The sequence below is a fragment of the Amphiura filiformis genome, chromosome 4 (genome assembly GCF_039555335.1).
Source record: "Amphiura filiformis chromosome 4, Afil_fr2py, whole genome shotgun sequence".
Taxonomy (NCBI): Eukaryota; Metazoa; Echinodermata; class Ophiuroidea; order Amphilepidida; family Amphiuridae; genus Amphiura; species Amphiura filiformis.
Window position 1 is genome coordinate 4438318 of NC_092631.1, and position 23172 is coordinate 4461489.

The 23172-nt window shown below is 37.4% G+C and overlaps 1 pseudogene; it reads left to right on the top strand.

The window, feature by feature from the left end:
• The window catches only part of LOC140150483 (dynein beta chain, ciliary-like), an 88341-nt pseudogene that overhangs the window by 48975 nt on the left and 16194 nt on the right, over window positions 1-23172 (top strand).

Sequence of the window (23172 nt, forward strand, 5' to 3'; positions counted from 1 at the left end):
CCATTACTGCATTTGAATTGTGGGGAAGGTGCAGTGAATGACAAAGACCTTGCAGCCAGTTCCGGTCATTGTCGAGAACATTGTCTGACATTTAATGATTCACCCAGGTTAAATAAAAGATCATAATTACATATCATAGTATGTATTAAATTCATTCTAATCCAACTGTTAATATGCATCCTATAAAACCAACCCCATTAATCTGTGTGTGTAATTTTGTTTGAATCTGTAGAGTTGTGACCAGTTGGATAGACACTCGTGAGGTTCAATCTGAAAGAGCCAATCTTACCATTCTATTTGACAAGTATCTGCCTCCTGTTTTGGATACAGTCAGAATTAGATTCAAGAAGATCATTCCCATTCCAGGTGAGAAAAGCAAGGAAGATACCGTAAAGATTCACCTAATGGCGCTATGGGCTCCCTTGACATAACTGTAATTTCAGGCACAAACTAAAAGTGCCCTCTCATAAAAATCCCGCCAGCAAATACGGACATATACCCTTAAAGTCATAATGTACGATCTTATAATATGAATTTGGTTAATTTTTTTCAAACCTGATTTTTTGGCATATTTGTAATGTTTACACATGTCACAACTTGCACCTAAATGGAATCAGCCAAATTTGTTGTGTTTGTAGGTAAACAGAGCAAAGTTTGACATAAAGTCATAGTTCAAGAAATTATGACTTTATGTCCGCCCATAGAACTGCGTGTTAAACGGCCAAAATAACAAGCAGTGTTTCTTTCACGTTACCTCATTATTTCAGCTCAAAATGGACAGAAACCATTCCCGATCATTATTACTAGTATTATTTCAGCATTTTGAGTATATAATGACAAATTTAAAATTTGAAGGAAATCGTACATTAAGCCTTTAATTCTTGTTGGGATTTTCAGAGGAAGGAGCTCTCTATTTGTACCTGAAATTTACCCCCAGGCAAATGAGCCCATGTGCGCTATTAGGCGAACCTTTACAGTATTGCATTAGTTGCTTGATTCAAGTCCCAAAAGTGTGTCACATCATGCCTTAAAGTGACAATCTCTCCAATTAGGTGTAAAAATGGGTACCGGCATAATATAATGCTAGGAATGTAAAACAGACTTGTCATACAGGAGGAGTGGCAAACTCCCCAACAATAAGTTAATGCAAAGGAAAAGGAGTTGGGCACTTTGACAGGTGAGCGTTGCGCCGGCATGACTTCACCTTACCTTACCTTCTTATCTTATTTTCATCGTAAATATCAGATTTTGTCGTTATTATCTTCATCCATTGACACATTAAAGGTGTGTGACCAGATCAACAGCCGCATCCCCCCACTTTATTCTATAAAAATAGAGATTTTGACATCAGAAGAAAGTTTATCATTTTTCTCATAATCTCTGTGAACTTTTAGATTTGAAATATACACCATTTAGATATTAGATAAGTTATAGCCTCATCATTACCACCTGTACCTTTATGAAACATGTTATTGCCTCTAATATCAACACCGAGAGTGTATTTAACTTAAAACTTGGAAATCAGATTATTTTGGTACACATATGTGCCCATCCACCACAAACTGGTCAGTAAAGTCAGCATTTTCCATTTTGAGATACAATCAAAAACAGTATATGGATTTATATGCAAAATATATAAGAAATTTGACCTTTGATGAACCATAACTTCACTTCCAGATGTTCGATGAAGCTGGTTGAGGTGTCATTTTAAAGCTGAAAGTGCATTCTCTCAAAATCTGCAATAAACAGAAAATGATCTAGAGCCGACTTTACTACCACTTCATGGTGGATGGTCACATATAATATGAAACAAATCTGACCACCCACCTTTAATGCTTGTTCCCTAAATGCCAAAATCTGATGTATAATGAACCCTAGAATGTTCTTGTTTTAGCAAATGTTTGTCACTTTCATGTTGACCTTCTTAAAAAGTGACCATTCACTTTGTCTATAATATTTTGCAGAACAAAGTCAAGTTCAGATGTTGTGCTATCTACTAGAATGTCTTCTAACTCCAGAGAATACTCCACCAGACTGCTCCAAGGAGCTCTATGAGCTCTACTTTGTGTTTGCCTGTGTCTGGGCTTTTGGAGGTGCCACATTTCAAGATCAGGTATTTTGACTGTTTTCTTTTACGCCTTTATTGAAAATCCATTATGGACGACAGGGTCGTCTATGTAAACAGTTAATCCATTTGATGGAAACCATTCCAGCCATTTTGTATGTCTAATACAAAGTGATGTAGCCAGGACCAGGGGGGGGGGGGGCAAGACAAATTTCCAGGGGTGCAAACTTGGACAAAAATGGTCAAAAATAGCATAAAAATTACAAAAAAGGCTTCCCATAGGGGGGAGGGCAATGAATGGATCAGATTGTGTCACATATGTTCTTTGTCAGGAATATAGGAAATCTAGGGGACTATAAAATGAGCTCTGGTGTATGTGTGGCTGTATGTGCAGAAAATGTTAGCCTGTGCAAAAAATGTTAATCCTTGGCTTCTGTTGTTGATTTATGGATTGGGACATGGACTCAATGACATTGACATATGTGATGTCAACAGGTTTAAGGTCAAAGGTCATGTAATGGCCACATGAGGTCATTTTGCAAATATATTATTTATATATTTTTTGTACGAACCACAAAAGCCCAAGCAATAACGTGGACACATTATACGCACAGTGTAATTTACTAATCTACCTGTTTTCACACAGTGTAATTTATATTTTCATTTCAGCTGGTGGACTATCGTGTTGAGTTCAGCAAGTGGTGGGTGGCAGAGTTCAAGACGGTCAAGTTTCCAAGTCAAGGCACTATCTTTGACTACTATCTTGATCCTGAATCCAAGAAGTTCCTATCGTGGACAGAGAAAGTGCCTACATTTGAGCTGGATCCAGAAATGCCATTACAGGTGAAAAATTGGATAATATTGTTGCTGCTGTAAAAAACTTTCCAGTTAGTCCCTATTTAGTATTTAGAGAATAAAGGTATTGTTTTTGCAGCGAACAGAATCTCAATCAGCTATCCAGTTACTACCACGCAGAATAAAGCAATTCTATCATGGTTACTGTGCTACTCAGTCAGGATTCGGCTTGTGTCTGTCAGGATGTGTCTATTGTCTCATATAACACAGGCGGTACCAAGTTGTCCTACACCAAAAATAATGGTATTGTGTGTTATATGAAATGATAGGCAGCAGCCTAAAATAATACCTTTATTCTCATTCATTTACACTTCAATTCCAATAACAAGTGAACAGTATTAATGAAAGTAAAGTCTGATTTTATCCAAGTAATTACTTGAGGTTTGAATTGATCGCTCCAGTTGTTACTATGTGTCTTCCATTGGTTGTAGCAGTGTGTATACCTATCATGCCGACACGTACGCGCTGCAGCTGCCCAGGGGGGCCACTCATATATAAAAGTTGTAAGCATGCGTGTGAATGCACTTCAGAAAAGCACCCTTAACAAGGACAACCATTGTGTCTTCAAAATGACCCTTAACAAGGATAATGGTTTGTTAACCATACCCTTAACAAGGACAAAGTTACAAGTGGATTAAATCCAACCCTTAGCAAGGATGCATAATCAATTTTGAAGAAAAAAGTAAAAGACATCAACTTTCAAGGTTTCTTGTTTCCTTTATTATTATACTCTAATTGGATACTTTCTAACTGGATTTGGTAGGCTTAGGCCTACTCAGTTATCATTATTCAACATAATTATCGCCTGCATTATTATTAATAGGGCAGTATATTTTATTATGACGATTGTAGGGGTATAGGAATGTGATATAGATTTAACAACCCTTAGCATGGACACATGGTGTCAAAATGACACCCTTATTTGCTATAATCAATGATTTTGAGATTTTAACACGGCCCGTGCAAGGGCCCGTGTTGCAGTAAAAAAACCACCCATATTCCGCGCTTTTTGTTCACACGCATGCTTACAACTTTTTATACGAGTGGCCCCCTGGGTGCAGCTGTGTAGCCTGTGGTATATTGTCTCATATAACATGGCTAGAAACCAATGAAATTGCAGGGATTTTCTCAAGTATTTAAGAATGTTAAATAATTCAACAACAGCCTTTTCTTTTCCATGTGTATGACTATTGTCTAGTTCAGAGTGATCACTGCATGGTAGTGTTTTACACACAGCAACATGGAGGTCAGAAACTAAAAAAATTGCAAAAAATGGGCAGCGCATGTTTTGAGAATTGAAAAAACAACAGAAGTTAGTGAAAATGTAATTATATTAGCCAAGAATTAAGGATATTGGAAGCAAACAAACATGCAAGCAAAGAAGGACAAGACTGCACAAAACAGAAGCGAATGTGAATATTTTCGGAAAGTTCAATGACCTGAATGTGGCGTAGGAGCTGAACAAGATTGTGCTTCATTTATTTTTATAAGACATACTTGCAAAACATTTGGGAGTTATGTACTTAATGGTCTAATTTCTCGAAGCTTGGATAGTGCTCAGGCTTCCTAAGCCAGAAGGCTAGCCCTACCAGTGTGGATCCATTTTATTGATTTATCTATCTAGGTGATGTATGATGTGAAATTGTAAGCACTAGTATATTGGACTAATTGGGCTTAAGCCTAATGGCTTAGGAAGCCTGACCTCTAGCCTTGATTCAAGAAACCGGCCCATAATATCTTACCACATTTTATGAAATTAAATCCTATTTGTTTGCATTATTTTTCTCTTTTCTTAGGCTGTGCTTGTCCACACTGCCGAGACAACTCGTGTGCGATTCTTCATGGATTTGTTGATGGAAAGAGGGCGTCCCGTCATGTTAGTCGGTAACGCTGGTTTGGGCAAAAGCGTACTTGTTGGTAACAAGCTAGCGGAATTATCGGATGAGTTCATGGTGACCAATGTACCCTTCAATTACTACACCACATCTGAAATGTTACAAGGTGAGTGTGAAGCTACATGTATATATATGTCTGGAAAAAATGTCCCCCAATTATATCATAATTTTAACATTGCACTATATGGGAAAACATTTCACTACAGTAAAGACAGGTCCCAAACTTGAACATCTTGGCCCAGATTCGTGGCTGAGCAAGGACCTCATTGTACAGACTGAACCACTGACAGAATGCTCAAAAAACTAGTATTTAGATATTCCTCAAAGAATTGATGAACAATGACAAAAGATATGTAATGGTTGTAAAACTAGTAGGAATGTCCTTTTTTTCTACTTGAGTGTACGTATTTTGCATTTGGCTTAAAGTCATTGATATAGTATAAATTGGACTGTTCCATTTAAAATCCACACTACCCCTGTGGAAGATTTCACTACAGGCTTCCAGTTTTCCACAGAGGGAGTATGAGTTTCAATGTAATAGACAGTTGGGTAAATTCCATTTGAAATCCTCACTCCAGTTGTGGAAGATATAGGTAAAGGCATAATACAGGAGGAGTATGTGTTTAAAAATTATGAACATTTACCAATTACATTTGAAAAACATACTCCCCTTGTGGAAGATTTTGAAACCAGTGTAGATTTCAACTGGAATAGGCCATTGTACATATTGTCTGTTTGTATGATTTTACAGGGGTGCTAGAGAAGCCACTAGAGAAGAAAGCAGGTCGCAACTTTGGTCCACCCGGCACCAAGAGGTTGATCTACTTTGTGGATGATATGAACATGCCCATGGTGAGTATCATATTCATGGGAGTCAATTTTATTTGTTTTTATGTTCTGATGAAGTGATATGTGAAAGTCAGACAATTAACTTTTCCAGCTATGTGTAAATTCTACCACTTCTTAGTCGGAATATGAATTCCCTGTAATTCAAGTCTGATCCTAGTTTTCAGCCACCAAAAGTTACGGCCTCTAAAAGCAAGGGGTATATTTATGATGAATTTGTGTTGAAAGAATGGTATTTAGTTTGGATGTAAAAAGGAGACATTAAGTATGGCCTTTTTCAGCAACTTCTTCCTGTAACCCTAATAATAACCCTAATCCTAAAACTCAAATCTTTATCCTAATTTAAATTTCATGCAAGCTTGCAAGCTATGTAAAAGCATGGAAACCTAAAGGGCATGGACACAGACATGCTCTGACCTTTTCTTAATACCTTTCTTGTATTATTTAATGTGTACAGGTCGACACATACGGCACAGTACAGCCGCACACACTGATCAGGCAACACATGGATTACAGCCATTGGTATGACCGTCATAAACTCACCATGAAGGAGATCCACAAGTGTCAATATGTGTCCTGTATGAACCCTACATCTGGTAGTTTCACCATTACACCAAGGTTGCAGGTAAGGGGTACATGATGAATCGTCATCTGCATCACATACTGTCGTATCTCAAAAGGCTGCCTTATGTGATTTTTATTATCATTGTTGTATTATATCATTATTTTATGTTTCAGCATGCTTCTTTCTTTTATGAATGGACATGCGATTCTAATAATCTTGTGATAATTATTACCTCAAAATTAATGTATAAAGTAAATGTATCTCCACACAATTAGATGATAATAATAAAAAAAAATCACACAAGGCAGCCTTTTGAGATATGACAGTATGTGATAGAGACAAAAGAATGAATTGAATACACACACACAAGTTAACAGTGTACTTTCCCCCCATTCACAAGAAATAAATATGGTTAAGAGCTCACTCTCACATTGCTTACTTATTTGCTTATTTCGGGTGGTTTTCCCAAGCTATGATAGCTTTCCATATCGTCCTGTCCTGTGTCACAGTTCCCAGGTCAGAAGTTTGAGCACATATGTGTACATCCATATCAAAACGATGCACTTGTCAGTCAACGTTAATAGGTAAATTTTCACGGGAAAATTTTCTGGACACGTGACCAATGCGTATCAATGTGAGTGTAACCTCGAGCCTGATCTCTGACCCCGGCGGTGACCTCGCTATTCAAGTCTTAGTAATTTTGAATTGGAATAGTATTTTTGACCGCAATTTTGATAGAAATTTGTGCATTGCAAATTTATTGAATATTATGTTATCTTAATTTTTTCACAATATCATCAAAACGTAATTTCAAAAATATCTATCTACGGAAAAATATATTTATCTATGGAAACTCTTACCATAACATTATAAACTTGCGACAAGTAACTTATTTTGCCTCAAAGGAAGAATTCTTCCTATTCAAATACATTGGAAGAACACCCGCTGTGCTCGGGGTCACATTCCATAATGCTAATATGTCTGCGCCCATGGGTGTCACGTGTCCAGAAAATTTTCCCGTGAAAATTTACCTATTAATTCTGACTGCTTGTCGGCTGCTATATGTGTCTCATTTCACATAATAGCTAGGAATGAATACCAGACTCATCTCAAGTGTTGGTCACTTCAAATCATCCCAAGTCACATGGTTTAAGAATTACAGAGAACATTACTAAACCATGTTATTTTGAGATGATTTGAAGTGACCTACACTTGTGGTGAGTCTGGTATTCATTCCTAGCTATTATGTGAAATGAGATACATGTAGCAGCCGACAAGTGCATCGTTTTGATATGGATGTACACATATGCATATGTAAGGGATTGTTTACCAGGATTCATTGCACCATGCTTGGATGTCCAGTCGATCAGATTGGTGACATGTTCACTGTTATTTCTGAAGCAGTGTCCAGCTAAGTGTGTCTTTCTTTCTGTGAGAGTCTTGGAAGGTCGCCATACAGCTCTTTCGTACTTTAATGGTCATGCAGTGTATGCAGGCATTCATCGTGCTATGCTCATTCAAATAAAATTTTTAATATCATCGTTGGGCAGGAAAAACCTCCTATGTGTCATTGGCCTCTGAACAGGTTTAAAGCAAAATCTTCTATGTAACCTGTTGGAAGTTTTGTTTTAAACATGTTCAGGGGCCATAAGTTGCAGAATCTTACCAATGATAACACTGAGTTTCAATTTGCTATTTGATCTCTCCCCTACAGCGCCATTTCTGTGTGTTTGCCCTGAGTTTCCCAGGAGCCGACGCCCTGTCCACCATCTACCACAGTATCATCTCTCAGCATCTGAAGCAGATAGAAGCACCAACGTCTATAAAGAAACTCTCATCAAATCTCGTCAGCGCGGCGCTGGATCTCCACAAGAAAGTTGCACATACGTTCTTACCGACGGCTATCAAGTTTCACTATGTGTTCAACTTGAGGGATTTGTCCAACATATTCCAGGTATGTTACTCATTGCATACATGTTGGTAGGCTTTACATCAAGTCAATATGTGGTACACATCCATATAAAAATGATGCACTTGTCAGCTGCTACATGTGCTCTTTTTACATAATAGCTAGGAATAAATACCAGACTCATCTCAAGTGGAGGTCACTTCAAATCACCCTCAAGTGACATGGTTTAGGAATGTTCTCTGTATCATAACCATGTGACTATGGAAGATGATTTAGAGTGAACTCCACTTGAGATGAGTCTGGTATTTATTCCTAGCTATTATGTAAAAAGATACGCATGTAACGCCAAGTGCATCATTTTGATATGGATGTACACATATACAAGAATAGTGAGATTGAAGTTTATTTATTGGAACATAGGTTTTGAATGTGTAAAGTAGCCAGTAACTGTAAAGTGTAACAGTTTAAAAGCAAGTAAAATGACTGAACATTTTTTGCTTTCCATTTTGCTAAAAAAATGTTTTTGCTTTAAAAAGCCCCAGGTTTGATTAATTTGTAACTGTTGCTAAGTATTATTTTTATGGATGTCATTTGGCCATTATTGTTGTGACACATCCTTAATATTTATATAAATTGTTTCAAAAGAAGCAGACGACCAAAGTATTGGGCTGTTCTATTTGGGCTAGTTTTAGATTTTGTACTCCAACGTGTCTAAAGTAGCTTATCATTCCAACAGACTAAAGGGCCTTCATTTTTTTTGCTCTTTTATCAAAAATGAATTAAAATGCCAGCATGAAACTTCATAATTATGCAACCAGTCGAGCTCAAGGTCATTGAACCAAGGGGGCGGAAACAGCATGTGATAAAATTGGACCGTCCTTTAAACTGCAGCTAAATTGAATACCTTTATCTGATCACATACTTATAGATACGGATGCAATGGGAAGAATGATATTGTCATTACCCTTTTTGCCTATTTGTTTTTCAGGGATTACTATTCTCCACCCCAGAGTGCCTGAAGGCTCCAGTAGACTTGGTGCGTTTGTGGATGCATGAAGCAGAGCGTGTGTACGGAGATAAACTGATTGAAGACAAGGACATGGAGAACTTTGATAAGCATCTCGCTGACTATGCCAAGAAATACTTTGAAGTAAGTATACCAAGTGAAGGTCAGGTTGCCAAAAAATTGCACCCTGAATCGTGTGTCACATAATCAAAAAGTTGCCCAATTTGGTTTCTATGGGGCAGGAAGCTACCAAAAGTCACAGGAGCCAATGTTGAAAAGTTACCCATTTTTTTTCAACCATTAGTTTTTGTGTTACAGGAAATTATCAAAAGTCACAGGGAAAATCTTCAAAAGTTGCCCAATTGGGCTACTAAATTGTAAGTTTGGCAACAACACTGGTGAAGATCTTGCTAGACACTGCTTTCAAGCTTAGAGGCCGGTGGACTGCATATCCGTCAGTACACGCTTTTCAATATGGAATAAATGCTAACCTCATCGTGACATCATCCAAGCAGCAAAGTTCATTTCCCATTGAAAAAGCGTGTATTGACGGATATGCAGTTTACCGTTCTGTTAAGAACTTATTTTCCTTTTGTGTGTTTGTGACAGACTCCTGAACAGGTCATCAGGGTTCAAGTGATAGTAAATAGGGTGTTTCTTTTTCATTGCAAAATAGTTTAATACTTATTGGTGCAAAAATAGAAGATGGTTCTCAGGTGAAGGTTGCATTATTATTGAAATGGTCCTAGCATGGTATGAAAATGAATTGTGTTACCCTTGTTAACTACCAAAGCTGCACATTAGACACATTACAAGTCAAAGATTGTTAGAATCTTATCCCCCATTTTTCTCAAAAAAAAGTTGAGATTTATAACCACCAAAAATCTCTGGCTACATAATATTTATGTTTATTTCTTGCAGATTCATTCGCTTACCAAAAAATCATTAAATTTGTATTTATGTTCTACAGCACAGTGGCCTATGGAGCAATGAAATATACGTAATCATGCATAACCTGCAAACGCAAAATTACAATCAACTGAAAATTTGAGAATAAACTTTTATCATGGATATCTACTCAAACATACCATAAAAAGAGGATGCTAGAATCACAAAATACTCCTTTAACCCTAACCGTACTAAACAACATAAAACCACAGTTCACAAAACATAGGCACAGATAGGTATCCCACGTGATGCGGTTGCATCATCATGCGAACAGTCATATGGTCGCAGAAAGCTTGGCCAGCTACACCCCCGTGGCAAGGTAGGCCCGTGCACGTGTTTGGCACCCGACGGGTCGGTGGTTCAAAACCGGACTTCTTTCTTCCTTCATTCCTTTTTTCCTTCCCCCTCACCAAAAAGCAGCGAGGGCATTAGGGTTAATAAAAGAATTAAATATTTTTAATATTAAATATTTTGTATATATATTTATATATCAAATATATGGATTGTCTGTTTTGTGAAAATATTTTGTCTTTGTTTTCAGAAGTAATTGCATGAGGTAAGGTAAGGCTAGTATTATTGATAATAATTGTGATATTTTTTAAACTTATAGGATGTGGATGAAGAAGCTCTGTTAGCCAAACCCAACATTTACTGTCACTTTTCTAATGGCATTGGTGAGCCAAAATACATGCCTTGTAAAGGAGGATGGCCTGAGCTGACCAAGATACTCACAGAGGCCTTGGATAGCTACAATGAAATCAACGCTGTCATGAATCTGGTACTGTTTGAAGATGCCATCAAGCACATGTAAGTTTATCAGTCAGTCAGTCAATCAGTCTGTCAGTTAATCATTTGATCATTCATTCATTTGATCAGTCACTATATTAATCAATCAACCAAGTCAGCCAGTTGCCCAACCAATCAGTCACATAGTCGATTGGTCAGGTGATCAATCAATCAATCAACCAATCAATCAATCAATCAATCAATCAATCAATCAACCAACCAACCAACCAACCAATCAATCAATCAATCAATCAATCAAGTCAACCAGTTGATCAATCAAGTAAGCCAGTTATTGAACTTGTCAAATTTACTTGTCAAGTTAATGAGTCAATTTGTTAGTCAAAATCAATTGTGGCTTCATATTATGAGTAAGCTTGTTAACTTTTGGAGCAAATGTTGAAATTTTGCAGTTGGATAACTTGTTGTCTTGGAAGAGTAGTCACAATACCATTTTTCAGACCTTTCTATTATATAGATTATTTCAAATCATTATGGAGACTATTTTAGTAGCACTATGTACTCTAGAGTGCATGTAGCATATTGCAGTCAGGGGTGTTTTGCACACCCATCTGTGTGATGTCTTGAAATGCTTGCTTGAGTTAAAAGCTGATGATTTGTAGCTGCACCCAGTGAAATGCACACTTGACTTCACTAAGAGTAAAAGCACTACACCATCAGGCGGCGGATGACATGATCGAGCCGGCAACTTGTGAAACGGCCCGGCCGTATGGCATTTTCCAATATAGTCGGTTAGTTTTGTGGGGTTCATTATCGAACCCCAACGGTTTTAGCTTGTATTTATATTATTTATCAACATAGGCCTATTTGTTTGTGATATTTCAAGCGTTTTAAAATTTCAAAATAATCCCATTCAATTACACGGTTGACGATGAAAATTTACTGAATTTAGAGAATGCAATGCGCCACCACCTGGCACCATGAAAGAATTTGAGTACCAAGTTTTGATTTTCCTTTTCAGATGTCGAATCAATCGTATCCTGGAGCTTCCCCGTGGTAACGCATTGCTGGTAGGTGTTGGTGGTAGCGGTAAACAGAGTCTATCCAGATTAGCTGCCTATATCAGCAGTTTAGAAGTCTTCCAAGTCACACTCAGGAAGGGATATGGTATACCAGATCTGAAGGTATGTTAGTCTATTTTTCAGATGTATGAGACTTAATTCAACTTAAAAGGAGTTAAACTTTTGTAACATATCGCATAATAAATGAGTAGAAATAAATTTGTCAAATTATGATATATTATATATTAAAAAAAATGTTTTTATAACCTTATTAATCAGATGTGCAAAGAGTATATTTGTTTGCACGTAATGAAGCATGCATTCCGCCGTGTTATTTATTTGTAAGTTAATCAATACTACTTGGCACAAGTTCAAAGCAAACAAACAAAAATGCAGACAAATGAATCAACAAGACTCTCTCCCTCTTCTTCCTTGCAGCTGGACCTTGCATCAGTGTGCATCAAGGCTGGTCAGAAAAATATCGGCACTGTATTCTTGATGACTGACGCCCAAGTATCAGATGAAAAATTCCTTGTTCTCATCAACGATTTACTCGCATCGGGAGAGATTCCTGATCTGTACCCTGACGATGAGGTGGAGAATATCATCGGTGCTGTGCGGAATGAGGTCAAAGGTCTCGGGATACAAGATACTAGAGAGAACTGCTGGAGTTTCTTCATTGAAAGGTTGAGACGGCAACTGAAGGTGGGTGTTGAACAATGGGCTATTCCATTTAAAATCCACACTACCCCTGTGGAAGATTTTTGAGATATCTTCCACAGGGGGGATATGTTTTTCAAATGTAATTGGTCAGGGTTAATCAGTTTGAAGCTCATACTCCCCCTGTATTATGACTTCACCTATATCTTCCACAACTGGAGTGAGTATTTCAAATGGAAGCTACCCAATTGTCTCATACTCCCACTGTGGGAGACTTTAGCTAAATCTCCCACAGGGGTAGTGTGGATTTTAAATGGAATAGCCCAATTATGCAGATATGTTTTCCGTGTATCAGACAATCAGACAATGCACTATTCCAGGGGTACTCTGATAATTTCATTGTCTGCATTTCACTGTTGGGATTAGTATATCGCCTTGAAAAAAGTTCACACTCCAAATGTGGAAGATTTTGAAAATATCTTCCACAGGGGGAGTATGAATTTTAAATGAAATTCATACACTCCTAGATAGTGAGAACCAATCAGAGCCTCCGTTAGTAAATTACTAGCCGTGCATAAATGTTGTACAATTGCACGGGCGCGCACACCGCGTAGTACGTACGGTGCTTTCAGACACGTTCATTTTACTTACGGGTTGTTGCATTTATATTTTTAGTGACAATTTTATCATAAAAATGCAAAAATTACGGGATTTTTTTCTTGTGTATGAAATAGGTTAATAAATGCGTATCACTGGTTGCTCGAGAAATTGTACAAAATAATGCACTTGTACTGAGATGTTGATGCGTCTAATGCACTCCCCCTTCGGGGCTTGTGCATTAGACGCATCAACATCTCAGTATGCGTGCATTATTTTGTACAATTTCAGTCCCAACAAGTGATACGCATTTATTAACCTATAATTAGCACATTAGCCAACTCTATTTGAAACTCACCCTCCCTCTGGAATTTTTCTCAGAGGGTGTATGGAATTCAAACTATCTGCCTAATGTGTTCATTCCATTCGAAATTCATACTCCCCTGTGGCAAATATTTCCAAAATCTTCGACAGGGGTAGCGTGGATTTTAAATGGAACAGCCCATTTCATGGTCTGACGCATAAGAAGGACATGTCTGTGTTGCCTACAGCACTATAATTTGGTTCATCTCAAGTTCGGTAGTGACATAGGTGCGTATTTCGCTCGCCGCAGTATCGAATCGTTAAACGCCCTGAGTGTACACGCACGCGCACAGGGGCGGTTTGTCAGCATGCTTGCGGCGCAACCGCGAAAGAGCATTGACGTCACTACCAAACTTGAGGTGAACCAAATTATAACAGTAACATACCACTTTTCACTGTTATTACCCCATATTGAGTGATATTTTGTTGTCCCAATTATAGTACCTATTGACAGTCAATGATTACACATAATTCACTTACCCAGGTTTTTCACTCATGTGACCAATGCTTGGTGTCATTATTTATGGCCGGATAAAAGAGCTTTGACTATGCAATTCTCTGGAATAGCACATGATCGGAATTTTAGACAATTTCTAAAGTTTGCCTGTTTACCCTCAAACACAGAATTAAAACCAAAGAACCCGGACTCCCTACCACCACATACAATATAGCGCCATCATTTTTTTTTGAAATTTTTTTTTGAAATTTTTTCTTCAAAATTGTATTCATATATGCTAATTAGCCACCCCATCTCATGAATATTCATATATGCTAATTAGCCACGCCCATCTCAGCAAAGGGGGGGGGGTAAAATGGGGTATTCTGGTTCTTGCAGACAGTCTGCGGAAATTAAATAATTCTGCGTTTCATGTGAAGCAATTAGTTAAGTCGTGTGCAGTTCGCATCAAGTCTATGCGGTGTTGCGCTCACATGACAACAATTTCCTCAAATGCATTTCAAGCAAAACCGAATACCCCCAATTTTTGCTCCAGTTCATGCGTGTGTCAATATGGCAGTCGAGTTCAGGCTCTCTGGTTTTAATTCTTTGTAGACAAAGACACACAGATTAGATAGATGCCTATGAATCTGGCAACAGCTGTCAACTTTTGTATTTTCATTTCCAGGTTGTTTTGTGTTTCTCCCCGGTGGGCACGACTCTTCGTGTACGTAGCCGTAAATTCCCAGCTGTGGTCAACTGTACCAGTATTGATTGGTTCCATGAGTGGCCACAGGAAGCTCTGATGTCTGTCAGCAGGAGATTCTTGGATGATAATGAACTTTTAAAAGTGAGTAGCTATCTTTAGTTCTAACAATAAATGAAGAGCTTGTTTCCATGTCCACAACCACATGTTTCTCATTTACTTGTGTGATACAATCACAATTACTTTGACAAGTTTGACATTAGCAACAATGAGTTGTACCATCAACAAGCCATTGTTTACCACAAGAATGCTGCTTAACAATATGCAGACTATTGTTCTCATTTGGGAACCAAAGGCCTCACACAGTATTGTTACTGTGCATCCATCTACTGTTTGCTTTGTAATGGTGCATCCAATTGAAATTAATATACCTATAGCATCACAACCCATTGCAATATCGCACAGGTAAATCAGAAACATGTGTTTGTGATCTTAACATGGTTTGGAAACAAGCTCTTCAAATGTGTGACAAAGAAGTTATTTTAGTTGCTCTGTCAAATATTCTGAAGTCAGTTTGAGTAGATCAGAACTATATCCAGCTCAGCGATGGCTATTGATTTAACACTGTAGAACTGATCTATTGCCCATTTGGCTTCCCTGAGGATGTGACGTCAGTGGGTGCTCCAATGGATGCAGTATAACTTGTGTGCATCGACTCAAAGAACTGCCGTATTTACACACACAATCAAGGGCAGTGCATCTGTACACAAGTAACTGCAACAAAGTACATGCTGATTTCACTCTCTCAGGGAAGCCAAATGGTTCATATCTAAGAATGATATCTTGCTCTTTTTAATGATGTCAAGCAGAGTGATTTCATCTACCGTATTTCGTCAAATAGTCGCCCCCCCCTCAAATAAACGCCCCCACCACTTTTTCAACCAAGATGTTTCAAAAATGCCGATATTTCCATGCTATCTTGTGTAGTAAGCTTACCAAGTTGCGCACATGGTCGATAATAGCGTCAATAATTGGCAAAAATCTGGATCAGAAACCCGGAAGTGAGCCAGAAGTCAGTGTTTCTAGTTCATAGTTCGTCATTTTAGCGTGTGTTTTTAGATTACCTAATGATTTTAACGGGAATTATCGTTCTAAAATTGACCTTGAATAAACACCCCCCTTGGGAAAATGTTCGCCCCGGGCGTTTATTTGACTTAAATACGGTATATCCTTTAATTAGAATTTTTCAGACAGTTTGTAGTACCATAATATTTTGTTTCAATTTTTAAAATCCAGGCTGAACTGAAAGGCTCCATTGCGGAATTCATGTCTTACGTGCACACCAGTGTAAATGAAACCAGCAAAGTTTATCTGACCAATGAGAGGAGATATAACTACACCACACCCAAGAGTTTCCTGGAACAGATTGTTCTTTATCAGAATCTACTGAAAGTCAAGAGTGGCGAACTGACCGCTAAAATGCAACGTCTGGAGAATGGTCTGACCAAATTGCAGAGCACTGCTCAACAGGTAATACGAGTTGTACTACAGACTGTTGTAAATCAGACAACATAATCCTATTTTGTCAACCAGACAGCTATTGATTGTAGATTAAAGTATTTTCTTGCACTCTACTAATCTATCAATATTTGATATGGGCAAAACCTTAGAATTACCTGCCACCATCCTATGAGATAAGAATAGGGCAGAGAAGATATCTGACCCTTCCCAGAATCCTTTGCAACATGATGCATCACTTCATTATAGCAAAGGACATTCTTTGCAAAGGTTCCCTTTGTTTTCCTGGGTCGATAGGCATGAAATAAACATATTTGGCAAGATCTGTATGTGCTTAGTTGATTGAAGTACTTTTTGTCACTATCAAACAATGTTGCACCAGATAACAAATCAGTATAGAAAATTGGAATGGGAGAAATGCATTATGGGAAGTGTAAGATATCAGTAAGTTATATTCATTTACAATTTACTTCTCCTAGGTGGATGATTTAAAAGCCAAACTGGCTTCCCAAGAAGCTGAGCTGAAAATCAAGAATGAAGATGCAGATAAACTCATCCAGAAGGTTGGCGTGGAAACGGAGAAAGTCAGCAAGGAGAAAGAGTATGCCGATGGAGAGGAGAAGAAAGTGGAGGCCATTAATGAGGAGGTGTCCAAGAAGCAACGGGATTGTGAGAGAGATTTGGCTAAAGCTGAACCGGCTCTTATTGCTGCACAGGAAGCCTTGGATACACTGAACAAGGTAAATATGGAAGTTTATTTTTAACCCCATGGGTATTATTTTACTGTCTGTCTTACAGAGCCAGATTGGTTAATTAAATGATATAATCATCTGAGTAACCAATCAAAATAGAGGTAAATACACAGGAATAACTGCCCCCCAAATAGATTTGGGTGAAGCCGGAATGGAAAGATATTAAATTGGAAACAATTTTCTTCATTAATTTGATGCATCTGCATGGTTTTGGGGTGCGCAAGGGTTTTTGATTTAATTATAATGCGTGCATGTGTGAAAACAATTTTCAGTGTGCACCAGTGTTTTTGAGCCTTGCTAGAGTTTTCTGAATAATGTTTAATTCTCATAGATATTCATAATTTTCTAAATACAGCTGTGATATCTGGTTCCCTTATTCATGCAAAAGTATTTACAAATCATTAAATATTTGTCAAAAATATGTGTTAAAGGCTGCGTATACACCATTCTATATCAATGCATGACACATTTCGAGCTGATTATAGTTAATCACCTCAAACATGTAAAAGAAACGGCAGGATCAAAAATAAGTTTCACTTTCCCATGAAAGGCAATTTGGTAATCAATTCTTTATTTATAATTTATTGTGCTAATATGCTACATTACATGCTGATAATTTAAAAATCTATCATCATTTTTGGTATGTTTTTCATGCAATCAGTTGAATATGTGCTTCAATTACAGAACAATCTGACTGAGTTGAAAGCTTTTGGTTCACCCCCTGCTGCCGTTGTCAAGGTTACGGCTGCTGTCATGTGCCTGATGGCTCCGGGAGGCAAAGTTCCCAAAGATAAGAGTTGGAAGGCTGCCAAGGTTATGATGGCAAAGGTAGGTTCATCTTTTCACCAGGGCTCAAAATAGATGGGGGTGAGGTCAATTAACCCCAAATTTTACAAAATAGTCTGATTAGAAATGGCAAAAGGTATACACACAGGCTACTTTTGTAGAATATGCTCAAAATGACACAGTCATCAAAAAAATATCAAATTGTATTAATACAAAAAGTGAAACATTATTCTGAAATGCACATTTTGGATTTTAGTCCTACACTATTTTATCCTTCACATCGGAAGAGTTTGTCAGATATGACTGGTATGGTTTTCCTCATACCATAGACCATCGATGAATATTTTTAATGTTCTGTGCTTATACGTACCATAAGATATTGTCTTTATTTTTCAATCATTTTTATAGTCTGAATGGTGTACAATATTTTTTATCTTCTGTATACCAATGTTAATGTTAATTTGTACTCATACAAGTGTTAGGTTTAAAAACAAGGGATGCCACCCACAAGCTGCACTTTATTCCACAAGTACACACTGTTCTCAGAATAATCATCAGGTGTATGGCAAGAGTGGTATTTTAAAGTTGCACCATATTGAAGTATTCAATAAGCATAGCTATTTCCCTTATTGCAGTATTAATGTACATAATATTCAACAGGATTATTTTTAAGCATAGTCTTAGAGTAAAAAGTGATTTTTTCCCATTCCAGGTGGATTCGTTCTTGGATGCTTTGATCCATTACGACAAAGAAAACATCCCGGACAGCTGCCTGAAAGCCATCCGCCCATTCCTAGATGATCCTGAATTTGAACCGGAGAACATCCGTTCCAAGTCTTTGGCTGCTGCTGGTCTGTGTGCTTGGGCTGTCAACATTGTCAAATTTTACGAGGTCTACTGCGATGTGGAGCCAAAGCGTATTGCTTTACAAAAGGCCAATGATGAGTTGAAGGCTGCTCAAGATAAACTGGCTATCATCAAAGCTAAAATTGCTGTGAGTATGAAATTTGTTTAAATGAAATATACCCTAAACCAGTATATACCCTAAACCTTGCTTGTGACTACCAAAGTGATGATGTTAAGATAATATTTAACTGACGACTAAGAATGAGAATAAATGATATAAATTGTTATTTTACTATCCTCTACTGTGTGATGGACACATTTGACTTTGAGTATTTTTTTTTAATTTCTTTTTCAGGAATTGGATGCTAACTTAGCGGAGTTGACAGCGGAATTTGAAACAGCTACAGCAGCTAAGCTGAAATGTCAACAAGAAGCTGAATCCACTCAGAAAACCATCACCCTTGCCAATAGGCTTGTGGGTGGACTGGCTTCTGAGAATGTACGTTGGGGAGAAGCAGTGGCAGCATTCAAGGAACAAGAGAAAATGTTGCGTAAGTTTTGTCATGTTTTACTATAGAGGGTATTCAATACGACGTCACTCACGGCAGAATCATCTTTATCTAAATAAAATATTGTCTCCTCCATGAGGTAACATGGGGCAATTCACATGATAATATAATAAAATAGGTGATAGGTATGAATGGTTGTGGAATCGATCTAGAGACCTGTCCCTCTGTCATCTTTAGATATCTTAGAACTGTGCTGCAACTTGGTTGCCATTTCAATTGTTATACTGTTCCGGTTGGTTTATTGCATACACTTTATTGTGTAAAGGTCTGTTGAGTCCCAATGGGAAGGGAGACATTCAATTAACATGTTGGTAACCATGTCGACTGCTTGGAGCACAAACAGTTTCAGTTCAGTTCAGTTCAGTTCAGTTTATTTCATCCATTCAAAATACATGTTAACATAATACAGAATAATATTTTCTTGTATAAAATAGTGTGGAACATTTTAAATTATATGACAAAAGTATGAGAAACAGAGGATGAGGATGCCACCAAACGCACAGCGTGATGTTGTGGCACCCTATACATAATGTTTCAATTTTACAATAAGCAAAACAAAATTTAATACATTAGGAAAAAAAACGAACAAAGACAAACAAGCCTTGTAAGTAGAGAAGATACAAGATTTACCAATGCAAAATTCAAAGTATACAATGCATATTAAATATGAAATCATTTTATAACCAGTAGGCATATCTAGAATATTAAGTCATTTTAGGCAATTTCCAAAATATTACATGAAAAAGATGTATTGTAAATGTAACAAGTATTGGATATAGGCCTACAACCTTGAAAACAAAACATGCATGCATGAGCAAATCAGAGGCCTAAATCCAACATTTACATGTGAAATTGTAAAAGGGCTAGTACCTACTAAGTAAATGATAAATATAGCAAATGATAATGATATTCAATATTTAACTCTGATGGCTGCTTGAAACATAAAAGGTTAATGGATACAGGTACACAAAGGTGGTTGCCCTTTTTGGTCTCCAAGCAAACAAAGGCAGCTAGTCTTTTTTGTGCTCAAGGGAGCCTTAGCAGATAACCTTTATATGCTTCAAGTAGTCAATATCTGACAGCAATTTTCAAAGGTATGGTCCAAACCAAGTGGGCCACTTATGTGTAATACCTTCAGTAAATGACCCAAAAAATTTGCTAAGTGCATACTGTTTGTGTAGAAGGTTTTATGTGCACACAATTTTAGTAACTTTCTATCACTTTGCCCATAATTACTAGAGATACACTGTTTGTCATGGTTGACAAGGCCATCCTGCATAACTCTTTGCATGTATTAAAGGTGCTCTGGAGGAACTGTGCGAGATTATCTCAAAAACATGTAAAAAGTATCACAGGTAGATTTTAAAACTGGTCAACAACATTGACTTTTTGAACCGAATGCTTTTTTGTTAATTTGTAATCTTTCATGTGTTGAATCATCATAGATTTTTAAAATGCTTCTACTTTTCCCCCTCAGCTGGTGATGTGCTTTTGATCACTGCATTTGTTTCATATGTGGGCTCCTTTACCAAGGTGTATCGCCAAGACCTGATGGATAAAATGTGGCTACCATTCTTGAAACAGCAGAAGGTATGGTTAAATGTGGATGTTGGGATATTCCTGTTAAAGTCCTCAACCCCTGTAGAAGATTTTAGAAATATCTTCCACAGGGGGAAGTATGAATATCAAATGGAATTATCACTTTAACCAACTCTATTTGAATCTTACCCTCCCTCTGTGGAAGATTCAGGTTGAATCTTTCTCAGGGGGTGTATGAAATTCAAATGGTACTGCCTAATGTGTTCTTTAAATTTTAAATTCATACTCCCCTTGTAGAAGATATTTCCAAAATCTTGCACAGGGGTAGTGTGGATTTTAAATGGAATAGCTCATTTTTGCAAAAGATATGTGTAATTTTGCTACTATAAACTTTCTTCCTTATAAATCTGCAGAGATGTATATTATGAATCTATATAAACTGTTGACTTTATTAAAAGTCAAAATCACTGAAAGAAATCAGTAAAAGTGCTCCTATGTGCGAAATATTGTATTTATGAATATAGTTTTTTATTTATTTTGTGGGTCAAGTGACCAAAAGGTCACCAATTCTTAAGTTGGGTTGCCAGTCTCCTGTTGTTGTGTTGAAATAAAATGTTGACCTTATTAAAAGTCAAAATCACTAAAAGAAGTCTGTAAAAGTGCTCCTATGTGTGTAATATTTTATTATGAAAAGTCTGAATTTGTAATATATTTTTGGTTTGAAGTGTCCAAAAGCTTACAGATTCCTAACTTGGGTTGTCAGTCCACTGTTGTTATGTTGAGATCAAAGATTTTTAGACATCATAATTTAGTATTTAAAAAAAAAGTACTAAAATGTGATGTTTACCATCAAGGATGAACTTTCATTGTAGTAACTTAGAATAATGTTATTTTATTATTATTTTATCTTTTGTTTTAGAATCCGATTCCCACAACAGAGAACCTTGATCCACTGACTATGCTGACAGATGATGCCAGCATAGCAGGATGGAATAACGAAGGTTTGCCGAGTGATCGCATGTCAACGGAAAACGCCACCATCCTCAGCAACTGCGAGCGTTGGCCTCTCATGATTGATCCACAGCTCCAGGGTGTCAAGTGGATCAAGTCTAAATACGGCGACGATTTGCATGTTGTGCGTCTTGGCCAGAGAGGCTATTTGGATACCATTGAAAGAGCTATCTCCAATGGTGATACTGTGTTGATTGAGAATATGGAGGAATCTGTTGATCCTGTGCTAGACCCAGTGCTTGGAAGAAATACCATTAAAAAGGGCAGGTGAGTAATATTAGCACGAGACCCTATGGTCTGTATGCACAAAAGAGTTAGACCAGGTCTAAAGTTAGACCGGATCTAAAGTTAGACCTGGAAGTGGAATTTAGTCCCAGGAGGAGGGACATTTTCCTTCACATTTGCTTAATATATTTTGTATTCTTTTTTGAACGTTGCATTTAAATCTTTCAAATTTGTTAGCTAATCTAGGAAGGAAATAAGAGTAAAGGACCATTCCTGCATGGAGCTTAATTCCACTTAGACCAGGTCTAACTTTAGACCTGGTCTAACTCTTTTGTGCATACGGACCTTAAGAGTAAAAAAAAAAGCAAAGCAAAATGAATCTGATGCATACAAACATTATTGTATCTTGAGAGTAAAACAAATGCATAATTGCCAGTGCTATTTTTAGAAAATCATAAATAAATATACAGATATGCAGAAAATGTCTGACCACATTGGCCTATGACTTATAAACCATTAGGCATCAGACAGAGATGCAGCTCTGTACACATGCTGTACCCTAACCAGCCTATATCCAGATTAACCATCACATCCAGTCTCAGATCTGTACTAGTAAACACAGACAAAATATTAGCAATAAGTTCTTTGTCCAGTAGAATTTCAAACCTCCTCAAGTTTCAGGAGAACAGGATAAGGATACTACATGGCTCAAACTTGTACTGTCACACACCAGAGCCAGCTTTATTAATTTAACTCCAATACTTTGAATTTTATAACTTATATAAATCCAGGTGCGTATCCAGGAATTCGTAGACTGGGGGGCGGCAAGTAGATTTTTGTGAAATACAATATGGCGCCAAGCGACATCCCGGAGCGCTTTTGCGCGACGCAGGGGTGTCTGAGGGGGATGTGCCCACGTGCGAAGATGAGAAACTTTTACAAAATGAAGACCTAATTGAAGCCATTTGGTGGACCATTTCGGCACTATTATTATGTAAGATTTTAGTTTGAAAAAGTCAAAAATTTGTGAAATGAGGGCCCAATTCATGGTCAAGTTTGCACTGTTAATGTTATTGTATAAATTATTGCTTTATAAATTTTGCTCGAAATTTTGCAAAATGAAGGCCCAATTGAAGCCATTTGGTGGGCGATTTTTGACACTATTATTTTGTATAATTTTATTATTTACTCTTACTGTAGGCCTAATTATCAAGTTATTGCCTAAAACATATACACGCGTCCAATACAGTAGCGAAAACGACCACTGAGT